The 13,364-nt window shown below is 40.8% G+C and overlaps 1 protein-coding gene across 4 annotated transcripts in view; it reads left to right on the plus strand.

Moving 5' to 3' along the window:
• Window positions 1-13,364, plus strand: part of PRKCQ (protein kinase C theta) — a 126,568-nt gene that overhangs the window by 82,711 nt on the left and 30,493 nt on the right. The gene's annotated exons all lie outside the window — the stretch shown is intronic.

The raw sequence follows: 13,364 nt of genomic DNA on the forward strand, positions 1-13,364 counted from the left end.
CTATTCATTCATCTATCATCCCAGTATTTGAAGAAATAAATGCTGAAGTATAAATTCAAATGCGTGTACTGTTATTGTCCTTCCAGAGGAAAAACAAGCCCTGGAAGTGGGCTTCATCAGTGAGCTAGCTCCTGAGCAAGAAGTGGTAGGCAGATGTGTCAGCATAGCTGTTCACCTTTGAGCTCCTTCCTTATTCTAACTGTACGATTTCCCTTACTATAACAAGACCTGCTCAGGATCTAATTTATAAGCAGCTAAGGTTTATTTAGTGCTCAGTTTGGGAAGATCAAGTCCAACATTGGGTACCTCACTGGTTTGGCATCCAGTGATGGACATCACTTGGGGAGTAGTCTTGTGAAATGCCAGGAAGCCTAGAGAGAGGTTGCGTCTGAATGCAGGCCTTGGTAACAACCTTTTCCTGAGAACGTCCTATTCACAGCTTATCTCCAGTGTCTAAGGGCATTCTCAAATGCTGCAATTGGACTGTTCCCACTCTCCTGGTTCCAGTGTACTATGACTTGGGAGTTTAAAGTTCTGCATGAGGAGCAGGTGCAACAACTAAGATGATGCTTGATAAATGGGACACCTGGAGTTGTGATATAGCGAGTATAGCCATTGTCTATAGCACAGGCATCCCATATGGCCACCAGTTTGTGCCCTGGTTACTGCACTTCTGATCCAGCTCCCTGATGATGGGCTGGAAAGAAGCAGAATAGTATGGCTTAAGTGCTTGGGCCCTTACCACCCATGTGAGAAATCCAGATGTAGCTCCTAGAACCTGGCTCCTGGCTTTAGTCTGGCTCAGTCCCAGATGTTGCAGTCACTTCAGGGATGAACCGACAAAGGGAAGATTGTCTTTCTGTCTCTCTCTCTAGACGTGACTTTAAAATTAAAAAACAGTAATAATGAAAGAAACAAATTCCAGCTTTCTACTATTGCACATCCTGGAAGTAGCAGGAGGTGACTCAAATTGTTGAATCCCTGTCACATCTATTAGAGACCAAGCCTTAGTTTCCAGCTCCTATCTTTGACCTGGCCCAGTCCCAGCTGTTGTGGACATTTGGGAAGTAAATTGGTAGATGAGCATAAATGAAGTATATCTAGCTCTGATAAATGAAAGAGTACAAGCTTTTTAAGGTTCTGCACAAATTCACATTCAAGTCACATTCAAACCAAAGCACTAATCTTTATCATAAGGCTCCATTATTCTACAGGGTTTTTGTTCTAATCTCCTTTTCTCTTACAAAAAAATGTTTTAATGCTCTCTCTCCTCTGTTGTTCCTGATTCAAAATTTTACAGAATTGTAGAACTGAGAAATGCTTATAAATTCCAACAAAATATCTTCTGTTTTTACCAGTTGGATATAGTCAATCTTAAAAGTTTATCTTTCTAGATTCCCCCTCAATGATTTATTTCAATAAAAATAGCAACCTACTGTAAATATCTACTGTTCTGTGGTTTGCATTTTTATGTCACATTCATTTTTTCCCATCTGTGTACATTCTTCTACAGATTGATTTATCTAATTAGAACCTTCTTTTTACTCCCTTTTAAATAACTTTGGAATGAGCACTGTCATTGGTCAATCTCTATACATGAGCATTATGATTTGTCTCTCCTGGTTTTCCTTTAACTTGTTAAAACATTTTACAATTTCTATTTTATCTCAAAAGTAGAGAGAGACACAAAGACAGAGAGAACTGTATTTCTCATTTGCTAGTTCATGTCCCCAAATGCCCACAAGAGCAGGGCTGGGATAGGTAGACACCAGGAACCCAGAATGCAGTCTGCATTCCCCATTACTTGTGCTGTCACCATTCTCTCTCGGGATTTGCATTGCAGGAAGCTGGATTCAAAGTGGACAAGCTGAGACTTGCAGCAAGCACTCTGATTCGCTGTGTGTACTCCCCACGCAGTGACTAAATGTGGTTCCAAATGCCCACCCCGCTCCTCTCACTTCTCTGCCCCCCTTCGCACTCTCCCCTTACACAAAGCCTTGGATAATAAGCAGACTCATGAGAGACCTTGTGACTGAGGGCCAAAAAGGATGAAAGGTGAAGTTTATGACCTGCTTTTATTTCAAGCTAGGGTAAGTTTAGCAAGAGTCAGAGGTGATCTGGGGTGCTTCTAGTCACAGGAAAAGTCTGGGAGCATTGCAGGAATCCATCAGAAAAGATGGAAGGCTACTAGATTTCCATCATTGCTGCTGCAGCTCCCCAGAGATTTAAACACACATTTTTTTTCAAATATATGTGTATATATAGAGACTTTTCCTTTTTTACAGTTACGTTTTTATTGATATAAAGGGGGAAAAGTAATGTATTTCACAGGTGCAGTTTTAAAAACATATTGATGCTTTCCACTCCATCCTACTTCCCTCTGACTCTCAACTTCATTTCTCCTTCCTTCTTTATTTTTCTTTTACTTGTTAAAATGACATGCTTTCTATGTTTTTATAATCACAAGCATAACCTTCTACCAAATAAAAAATTGAGCAAGTAATTAGTAGAAAATGCACTGTTCCTTAAGAGCACAGACAAGGCTCTAAACAGTAGCCAAATCTCAAAATGTCAATTTCACACAAATGCATTACAGTTTTTGATAATTTTAAAATTTTTAGATAGCATATTGTCAATTTACATTGTAGTCAAAGGTTTAACTCTCCTTTCAATGAAGAGTTCAGTAAGGAAAATGACCATAATCCAGCAGGAACCTAGGTATGGGCCATAAATAACATTAAATGAAAAGTTATCAAATTTACCAATATATAGTAGCAGTTAACACTTAAAAATTTGACAAAGATTCAAACCAAAATCTTGTTTTGTTTTTTTTGGTTTTTGTTTTAAACATTTATTCATTTTTATTGGAATGTCAGAATTTCAGAGAAGGACAGACACAGAGAAAAAGAGCTTCCATCCACTGATTTATTCCACAAGTGGCCACAACGGCCAAAGCTGATCCAATCCAAAGCCAGGAACCAGGAGCTTCTTCTGGATCTCCCGTGTGGGTGCGGGGTCCAAAGGCTTTAAGCTGTCCTCCATTGCATTCCCAGGCCATAAGCAGGGAGCTGAAAGGGAAGTGTAGCAGCCAGGTTACGAACCAGCTTGCATATGCAATCCCAGTGCATGCAAGGTAAAGACTTTAGCCACCAGGCTACCACGCTGGGCCCCAAAACAAAAATTTTGACAAAACATTCCGTATGCAGCAAAACTGATACACACAGGCATTTCTTTCTATGTTTTTGTCTGTTGATTTTTTTATTTGCTTAATTTTAGCTCCCAGATAATTATGAAAGACAGCATGTGGAATTTGATTTTCTGTGTCTAGTTTTTAACTCATTTCACCTGTTTCAGTCATTTGCGACCATTTGGATGTAAAAGATAGAACTGAACTCTTTTCATAGCTGAATAATATTCCATGGTGTGTTTGCATGTGTATCACATTTATCCATTTACCTAGTGGTGGACAACTTTGTTCCTTGTTTTGATATTGTAAACAGCGCTGTTAGGAGTATAGTGGTGCAGATATCTCTTTGATAGAGCATGTTCATGCTTTTAGGTGTATACCCAGTAGTGGGTTTGCTGGGTCACATGGAAAGTCTAATTCAGGCTTTTTAAGGAATCTCCGCCCTGTTTTCAGGAGTGGCTGCCCTGATTCACATCCCCGCCAGCAGGGTATAAGTGCTCTCCTTTCTCCACATCCTCCCCTGCACTGACTGCACTCTGGGGTTTTAACTATTCTCACATGGGGTGACATGACATAGAGGTTTTGATTTGTTTCTCCCTGATGGCTAGTGATGCTGAAACCTTTTTTTCATGTATTTGTAGACCTTTGTATTTCTTCTCTTGAAAACTATTGAGCTCTTTTGACCATCTTTTTAAACTGGATTGGTCGTTTTTGTTATTTTTGGTAAATAAATGAAGAAATGCACTTGGGTAAAATAAAGAGAAGCCAGATCGTAACAAAATACCTACTGAGCATACATGATATTGGAAGCTTGCTGATGGATACACACCTATATAAAAGAGTCCTCGAGCTGGTGAATTTCGTACTCTAAAAAGGATAAAAGATTTAATACTACAACAGTGAGAACGAAATTAAATTAAGATGCAGACTCAAAGTACCAGAGCAGAGAAACATTAGAAATTGGAATTTGAATAAGCAGAAAGGGTATTAGGCATCAGAGTATCAGAGTGGGGGTGCTGCAGGGGAAAAGATGAGAAGAAATGAGGGGGGCACAATACACTTGCAGTAAGTGGAAGTTTGGAATTTCTGATAGTGAGATTTTCTACCAGCAACTTCCTTCCAGAGATGATTAATCCATGCCAGCCTGGGAGGGTATAGGCTTCTAATGGCACAGTGTCCTAGAATTCTTCTGTGCCCTGGAGGAGCTACTTGTGATCCATCTTCTCCTCTTTGGAATATTATGAGGCTTTCACAGAACTGCTAACCACACTTCAAACCAAGGCTCTAGGAGAACAATGCTGCCTAGTTTAATTTGGTGCTTTTTTCCTGGCTTTTCTTAAAAATGTATTTGTGTGTAGATCATCTTTTAACAGAAATCCTACTTTAGAAAATAGGTACCATTTCCTTCTTTCATTCGTCCATCAGAGCCTTCCTTGTTCGTTCCTTGCGCTCTCTGAGCTTCCCCACAGGCGTAATGCTCTGCCGGGGCATGGGCAATTCAGTGCATCCGCAGCTGCTGTGCCCAGAGAAAGGAAGAACAGTAGAGAATGAGCACCCAAATATAAATATCTTAGGGCACTTAGGTTTCAAGGAATTGAGGTCTTTTAGAAGCGCATGAAAGGTGATGGGAGGAGCTTACAGCCCGTGTTACCAAGGGCTATATGCAAGGTTTTTGTTTGTTTTTAGGATGTCCCAGTTCTTTATTCAGGCGTGGATGCATCTAACAAAGCAGCTGATTGAATAAGGCAAGTAGCTGTAAAATGCATCAATATAACAGTGATGACTTCCTCTGGGGACATCATGGGAAGGGAATTTCTGAAGAGGACAGTTGCCTCTGCATACTAGAAAAGACAGGAGATGGCAAATTAACCAGATACTTTTCTGTGGAATGATTATTATCTTTATGGAGAAAATGCACTTCCTTTTTGCCTCCCAAGAGCCCTTCTGTTGAATATGAGATTCTCCAGGAGGTGTTCATGGCAGTTCTTTTCCCATTTATCGGAGGCATGCAGATTAAACTACTCAAGGCATTCAAAGTTCATAGACAAAGGGTAAAGCCCCAGGAGTGAACAAGCTGAGTACCCATCCTGTGTAGTTCAGTCCCAGCTGTGCTCACTCCCCTTACCCAGAACAATAAACAGGAATCAGCTAGCACAGAGGCTCTGTGGGGTGTCAGCCAGAGGCACCCTTGGGAAGCACGGAGCTGGGGGCACAGATGGACCAAGCAGTACATGGACTCCAAGCCTAAACAAGGGTCCTAAGCAAGGCATCTTTCCCATTGTATTCTGTCAGCTGGATCAAGAGGACTCTACAGAATCAAGTACTGACAAACTGTTGGCCCCAGAAGCCCCTGCAGATCAACATAATGAGGGGTTATTGTTGTCTTGGTGGGAGGAAGGCAAGTCTTTAAATTCTTTCCTTTGTACACCCACTTATTTCTCCACATTCTCTTTTCTGTGTCTCACATGAAGTCCACAGGACTTGAAATTCCATGATCTTTTCTTAGTGCCAAATTCAGTGTGTGCCAGCCACCTCCTGCACTAGTGGATTTTAAATCTCTATGTCCAATACCTATTTTTATATTACTTATATTTTTAAAAGTAAAAAGAAGTAGGAAAAATTCGCAATGAAATTGGTTTTCAGGAATAATTACTACAGTTAATTCTTTTATTATATTTTTGACAATATTTACATAGTTAATTAGGGTAAAAAAGATTCAAGGGCTCTAGGAAAGTGGGCAAGACCACCATTTCCATATTGTCTCCTTCATGTTTAAAGGAGGGTATTAAGAGAGAAGGCCCACCCAATCTCCCACCCTCCACAGGTCCCGGATGTAGGGCATGCTCCGAGGTTCTTGCTCAAGTGGTTTTGATAGTTCACCAGTTATGAATCGCTGCCAGTCTTGCCACTCCAAGCATGATGAGGTCATTGAAGAATCCACTGATTGACATAGTCCATCATAGAGTCTCCGTTTGCCCCGTATTTCGCTGCCAACATATAGCACCACGTACATGTGGTGGCTGGCGTCTGGGATCCAGGCATGAGACACCCCATCCTGAGACACAGTTAAACCTTTAACTGTATTCACTCACATGTCAATTAAAAAATCCTTAGAAAAATTTTTGATAAACCATTGAACCTCACTTCACACATTACCTAGAAAGGTCATTGTTAAATTAATTGAGGAGATTATTATTAGAACCAACTATTTGAAAGTTCTGGAGTTTTCTCCCTAAGAGGCAAGACTGTAAAACCTTGTGGGGATGGAACTGAAAAGTTTTTACTTTGTTAGCTGAATCAAACTAGTAAAGAGGGGAAAAAAACTAACTTGGAAAAGTAATATTCTGTTCTCTTGACTTTAAGATACTATTAATCAGTTAGGTATACTATGGGTTTTCTTGACAAAGGAATTTTAACTATTAATATTGGAAACTGTCCCTATTTTAGAGTTGTCTAAATGTGGATCAATATGTGTGTCAGTTAGAAAATGCATTTGACTTGTAGTAACAGGGACAGAAAGTAGCAGTGATTGGAAAAATGGGATGTGTGTGAACAGAGCAGGTATGACAGGTATGACAGGTATGACAGCTCCACGGTGCCATCTGAGACCAAGAATCCCTTCCTCTTTCCCTCTCCACAATCCCAGATTCCATCCTGCAGGGTACTTCTCCATCCAGAATAGTTCCTGGGATCCCAACTTCACATCCACACTCAAATTAAGAAGCAGGGGAAAAGAAGGGGGTTGTTTGAGGACAGAGCAGGCCATGCCAACTCTCTGTACCTCATCAAAGCACTCTGCTTTCTTCGGTCCATAAGAGCTTTCTGCTTCATCTCTTTGATCCCACAACCTTGCAAGGCTGCAAGGAAAGTTGGAAAATGGAAATTTGAAGATTTCAGCTCAGCACATTTACCATCCTGGATGATTTTTTTCTTTTTTTCTTTTTTTTCTTTTTTTTTACAAAGAGAGATGAGCAACCATCCATCTCTGTTCCACGGTGTACTTTAAAATGAAGAAAATAGGATAGAACTAAGCTGAATTTGAGGACTCATTTTGTGTCAAACCATTTCCTAGAAACTTGGGATATATTATTTTAATGAAGTCTGACAACTAATAAAGTCCATATTAGTATTCCCATTTTACCCATGAGAAAACTAAGGCAGCTCCTGGCTTCAACCCACCCACCTCTCTGTCTTTCAAGATCTCAAGTAAATGATTAGAAACAGAGATGAGAGAACCTGTCAGCTGAGCTTGAGTGAAGGAAGCTGTAGCTTTGCAGGTTTCAGCCTGAGAATTCCTACCATGGTGTCAGGAGCCAGAACTTAGCACTGCTTGTTTGATACCACAGCCCTTGACTTCCACACTCATAGCATGAACCAGCAAACATGCTTTGTCAGTATGACCTTGAAATTTCTCTTTTATGGTCAAGAAAACTGAGTTTCACTTTCTATTTATAGAGTGCACAAAGCTTGACTTCCCCCAGTGGCCCCAGGGTGTCAGTGAAAGCCCTTTGAACAGGCAACTAACATTTCTATACAACATTGGTTCTCTCTTTTTGCCTGTAAAAGGATAATGGGAAAAGAGAGTACTTGACAGAGAAGTTTGACTCTTTTGAGGAGAAACTGCCATGCTAACTGCAAGATACTACTATTATCCTTATTTGAAATAAAATTGTCACTCCTCTGACAGTCTTTTAAAAGGTACATAATTCTGGTATTTCTAGGGTTTGAAAAGCAAACTCCATCTCCCATTGGCAGAATGTGCTTAATTTCAAAAACTCTGTTCAGACACTGCTTTCACTAAAGCTCTCAAAAACATATCCTAGACTTTAAGAAAAAAATGCCTGATGCCATCTGATGTTTTTCTTCTGTTCCTCCTTTGTGTGACTCTCCTGGCTCTTCAGGGGACAAGGGCATGTACTGTCACTTCATTCCTTCATCCGCTGTTCCCACAAAGCTGGCACAGTCATGCCACCTGCTTCCCAGGAGACAGTATTGGGTGTCTCCTTCCCAGCTTTGTCGGAGAGCGCCTCCCATTTCGGAATCTACCCCCCATGCTTTGAGAACTTGCTCAAGTTCTGCCTCCTCCTCCATCAACTGGTTTTTAGATGCACTCAATCCCATTTTCTTACCATTACCGATCGTTCACTCCTGCTTCCAACTCTACCCCATACAGAAGCATGATTTTATTCCTCCATGTTTTGTTGGTTTGACATGGTTCCCTGCATGTTTGGTTGCTGCGATTTCTTTCATATTTACTTTTCTTCATGCTCCAGTTAAATAATACCCACCTTGAGGTGGAGAAGCATTTTTTCTTCTCTTTTTCATTTTCCCCTAGAATTCCAGATAATGTTCAAGGAAATGAGGCAGGAAGAAAAAGAGCTGCTCTTAACAAATTACATTGACTGCCAGAATCCCCCACAAAACTGCACAAACTGTCCTGAACAGAACGATAGAGCAGAGGAATCAGCCCTTGGCATGCCTTCTGCCCATCTTTCTGTGACTTTCAGGCCCAGTATTGTTCTCTGCAGCCAGGAGACCACGTGAGACTTCCTGATCCTACCTTGATCCCCAAATGATGCCATTTTTAAAAGATGTACCTGTTTTTATTTAAAAGAGAGTTACAGAGGATAAAATAACAGCTGCACATGTAGTACAAGTGAATATGTAAGGAGTTCTTGCTGTATACCAAGCAAGAGGCTATTTTATGAGGATTAATTTACGTAATTTTTTAGATAGACAATGGTTTCCTTCTGTTCTTCAGAGTGGAATTACCAGTTCTTTCCACTGATTGTAATGGAATACATCTTGGAGTAAATTGAATTCTACCTTCTAGTTTCCATACTATATTCTTGATATTTGAGGATTTGTTACATATACCTGACAAAAGACACTCTGAAAGGGTATACGCAGATGACTTATAATGAATACTTCAGGTTTTTTATTTATTTAAAGTGTTTGATATTGATTACAATGATAGGGGAATGCATACCCATGTGAGCCTCTGATTAGGGTAGGGAGGGTGGATGTAAAGAGGGGTGAATAGATAGATGTTTTTGTTTTTTATCTCCAGGGTACATTATATCCCAGGGATGGGAATAGTCATTTGATGACACCTTACCACCTAATGTGGAAAAGAGAGCTCCAAGGGTGTCACTTACGTGGTTTTGATAGAAAGTTCTGATAAATTGTTGGCTTCATTGCACCAGGGATGAGAAAAATCTATCCAAGGTTTATTGGCAGACCAGGTCCACTTCAGTGCATGCACAGACGCAGACGCTTACTGCGAAGCTTGGCCAGGAGAATCACCCAACCTGTTCAACTTTCCATCTTCTGATGAGGCACTCATTGTCCTCTGCTGGCCTGGATGAGCTGGCTGTCATGTCCCCCATGTGCATCTGGGTATGTTGTCTACTGCACAGACATCAATAACTGAGGAGGTCCAGTGCTAATACATGCACTCCAATATAGGACCAGTATCGCGTTGTTTTCTCTGAGGACAGGATTTGAGTCCAGTTGTCTAGCTGGGCAGTCCCTCAAGAAACCTCATCTTGGAGATCATCAGACTCGACTCTTGTGTGTGCCAGTTAGTACAGGATCCAGTTACATTAAAAATACAAGCAGACCCCAATAAGGAAATTTGTTTGGTCTGCTAAACCTTTCTGTTTCTCTCTCCCTCTCTCTCAGGCACATATGGGTGAGACACATGCACACACACTACCTTTAGATATAGAAAGTGTACAACTAGTTACCTGTTGCATTTTTATGGTATATATGTATGAGAAGGAAATAAAACCATTATATTGAAGAAGTTGAGTCTTGAAATGACCACACTAATGCCCCAGGTGGAAGCATACCAGGGAGATATCTGGGTGAGCTGCCCAATGGGTGTGTCAACCTCAGACAGTAAGCTCAATTCCCGCCTGGGAAAACTGGTTCCCACCAAGTGCGTGCTTGAGCAGCCCTGGCCCTAGCTCTGTGGTCCTCTTCAAGACATGAAAACTCTGTCTTTCCTCACACCACAAGACCGTAAATGTCAAAATAAGAATCATATTGAAGTAAAAGACAGCTCTCCCAGTTTGTAGCTCTCAGTTTCAGCCTTGCTGTGAGCTGTGTGGTCTGTGCACTTTTCACTTGCACCAGTAGACAGACGAACATAAACCTGTTGTGTGGAGCCCACACACTGAAGGGAATCCCTGCCTCTACGTCTGACAGTATACTGATGGCCTAAAGTAAAAAGGACAGCGTTGGAGATCGAGATCCAAAGGCAAAGTCTGTGTTAAAATTAGACCAGGATGACTTAAAGAATCTGACCCCCAAAACTGTTAAGATGAGCAGGACACAACTGACAGCCGAAAACTCACGTTGACAGTCCATGGGCCAGAAAACTATTCACACAATTTTCTCCTGATACGTAGTTTTTATTTCATGTGCTCACTTATGCCAGGTTAAGTCACCTGGATGGCTGAATTTTATGCAGTTAACAAAGAAACTGAAAATATAAGGAAATAAAAATAAATATAATAGTAAAATAAATAAATAAACATATAAATAAATAAAAATAAATTGTAGAATGTCTCAAACTGATTCCCTCAATTTCTATAAGCACACAGAAAAACAATACACAGATTCATAGGTCAAGTGATGAAAAATCTTCCTGGAGGCTCTGAAAAAATGCAGCACTTTGTGTAAAAATCCACAGCACTGTCTGCAGAAATGCTAGTCTTGCTGATTATTTGACTACTGAATATTCAGATATAAATGATCTTGTAAGATTGTAATAAGTGCATTTTCAGATCATCAAAGGGAAAACAAGTACAAAGGAATCACAGTTCAGGGTACCCATTTAATTTCAGAATATAAACCTTGATTATTGCCTTTAGTGATCTGAAAATCACAACAAGCCTGTAAGTAGCGATGGAGTGCTCACCTTTTGAGGAAGGCACACAGAGACACCAGTTTTGTGGTCTAGCACACAGAGCATCATGCCCATCTTCACTGGCCCTGTAAATCGGAAAGTTGAAACACAAAGCACCTGTTATTGAATGGCGCATCGAATGCTTTCTTATTAAGCCAAAGCACTCAGTCTTCATTCAATGAATCCACACTTAGCATGAGCCCGATGTAATTATACTGTCAACCTCCAGTTAGAAGTTACTTCATTGACAACATGGAAGTAGCCCTGTGTTTCACCATTTCATCAATGAAAACCGGTGCATAATGGAAACACGAACAGACGACTCACTCTCAGGACTCAGACTGATGTTAGCAGGAGGAAGCCTTGACAGGACCAGTCTACAAATACGTCAGGTTCTCTTGACACGCATAGAACTTCCAAGAAACTTAATATGTTTCCCCCCAAAAGGACATTTTAGAGCCAAGCAACCTCTCAATTATAAAAGTTATTTTTCCAAGGAATCACCTGAAATTTGGTGCATTTTTGCCACCAAAATAGGTAAGATGAAAAAAACAAAGCATGAGTGCTAGAAATGAAGCAAGGACCCTTCATTGCTGTGAATGAAGATAATTCACCTTTCTTTGTTGATCCTCTCAGTTGCTTCTCAAGCATGTTTGCTGGGTGCTTTCACGGTAAGTGAAAAGCACCCTTCAGGATCCCAGGACAACAACCAGTGGAAAGGTTATCCTGCCATCCACAGGACCCACCCACAATGGCACTAAACTGCCTTGCATCTTTGGTTCATTCTGCTTTTCAGGCTCTGGCTCACGTGGGAATCATTTAAATGGCAAAACAAACCAAGACACTTGGGACCTTAAACACATGTGTGGGACACAGAGGTATTTGGCCCCCAGCCAATGGCCAAGTTCTGTGGGCACTGATAGGGGACTTCCTGAATAAGAGGAAATGCTGTGACATTTATTTGGTGACCTTCTGAGGGTGGTTATGGTGCACTATGGGCACAGCCATACTCCCCACCTCTTTGGCCAAAGGAGAGAAGACACGTTTCTATTCTTTAGTCACACTTCAAATATGTGCTGTTTCTGCTGAAAATGTCATTTAGAGATTTTGAAAGCATAGCACCCACTAATATTTACTTTATTGCCTGGGAAAACACCACACTGGTCTTGGTGTAATGGGCTTAATAGTCATAGAGCATTGATTTCATCTTCTCCTCTAGGAAAAGCGGGGGGACATGAAATGTATGTTGAAAATTAGGGGATCTTTAGGCTAGAAAGGGAGCATTTAGTCAAGGGGATCCCTTATCTCAGAGAATGAAACTGAAGAGCTAGGAAGGTGTGATTTTTATGATTACACACCTGGTCAGTGATGAGCCTCTCAGCAAATGCCGTGTGTACTGAGACTTGTTGACACAGCACCCGAGATCTCAAGACTGTCTCAATCTTGCTTCTCACTCACCGAAAGAATTTGCATTACTCTGTATAAGGAAATGAGGTCTAGACTAGTGCGTAGTTATATAAAATTAACCCAGACATCAGCCCTCTTTTCTCCTTGCTGGCCTGCTAGCCATTTCTCACAGCCAGTGATTAGAACAGAAAAGATAGCAGAGCAATAAAATTAGTTATCTGTGTTCTGCATTGTTTCAGTGTTATTTCCTTATTCTGGGAAGTATTTGCTGCTGCTGTTGTTACCAATGTTTTTACTTTGTTTTAGCCTGCTTCCCGTAATGACAATAGCTACCAGTTAACAGGTTCACACTGAACACCACCTCTGAGCTTTCTACATATGATCTTATTTAAAACTCAACAGCAATCTATAAGGTTGAAGTCTTGTACCTTCCATTTCACAAATCAGAATGATCTGAGCAGAGATGAAGTATTTTCTCTAAGGTGACAGGTAAATGGGTTTTGAACTTGGCTCAGAGTCAGAGCGAAGTCCATGCTCTTCAGTGACCTTGTGTCTTTCTTCTGGGTTTGGGGACTCTCATCTGGAACATTTCTGGTGTGGTAAACATTGCTCTTTGACAGGATTTTGTGGAGATTAGGGATACATTCATGCAAATCACATTTAACTCTGAACATGCTTACCCCAGCTGCTCATGAAATGTTAGACCTACCATATTTGCTTGTTGTTGCCATTTCTATGACTAGGGTTTTGGCTTTAACTTTTAAGAGACTTATGTATCCCTCATACGTGATCCTCAAAACCCCAGTCTTGTAGTTGTGTGATTGGTATACATACATATATGCTCACTTCACCACT

The sequence above is a fragment of the Ochotona princeps genome, chromosome 10 (genome assembly GCF_030435755.1).
Source record: "Ochotona princeps isolate mOchPri1 chromosome 10, mOchPri1.hap1, whole genome shotgun sequence".
In the NCBI taxonomy this organism is placed as follows: domain Eukaryota; kingdom Metazoa; phylum Chordata; class Mammalia; order Lagomorpha; family Ochotonidae; genus Ochotona; species Ochotona princeps.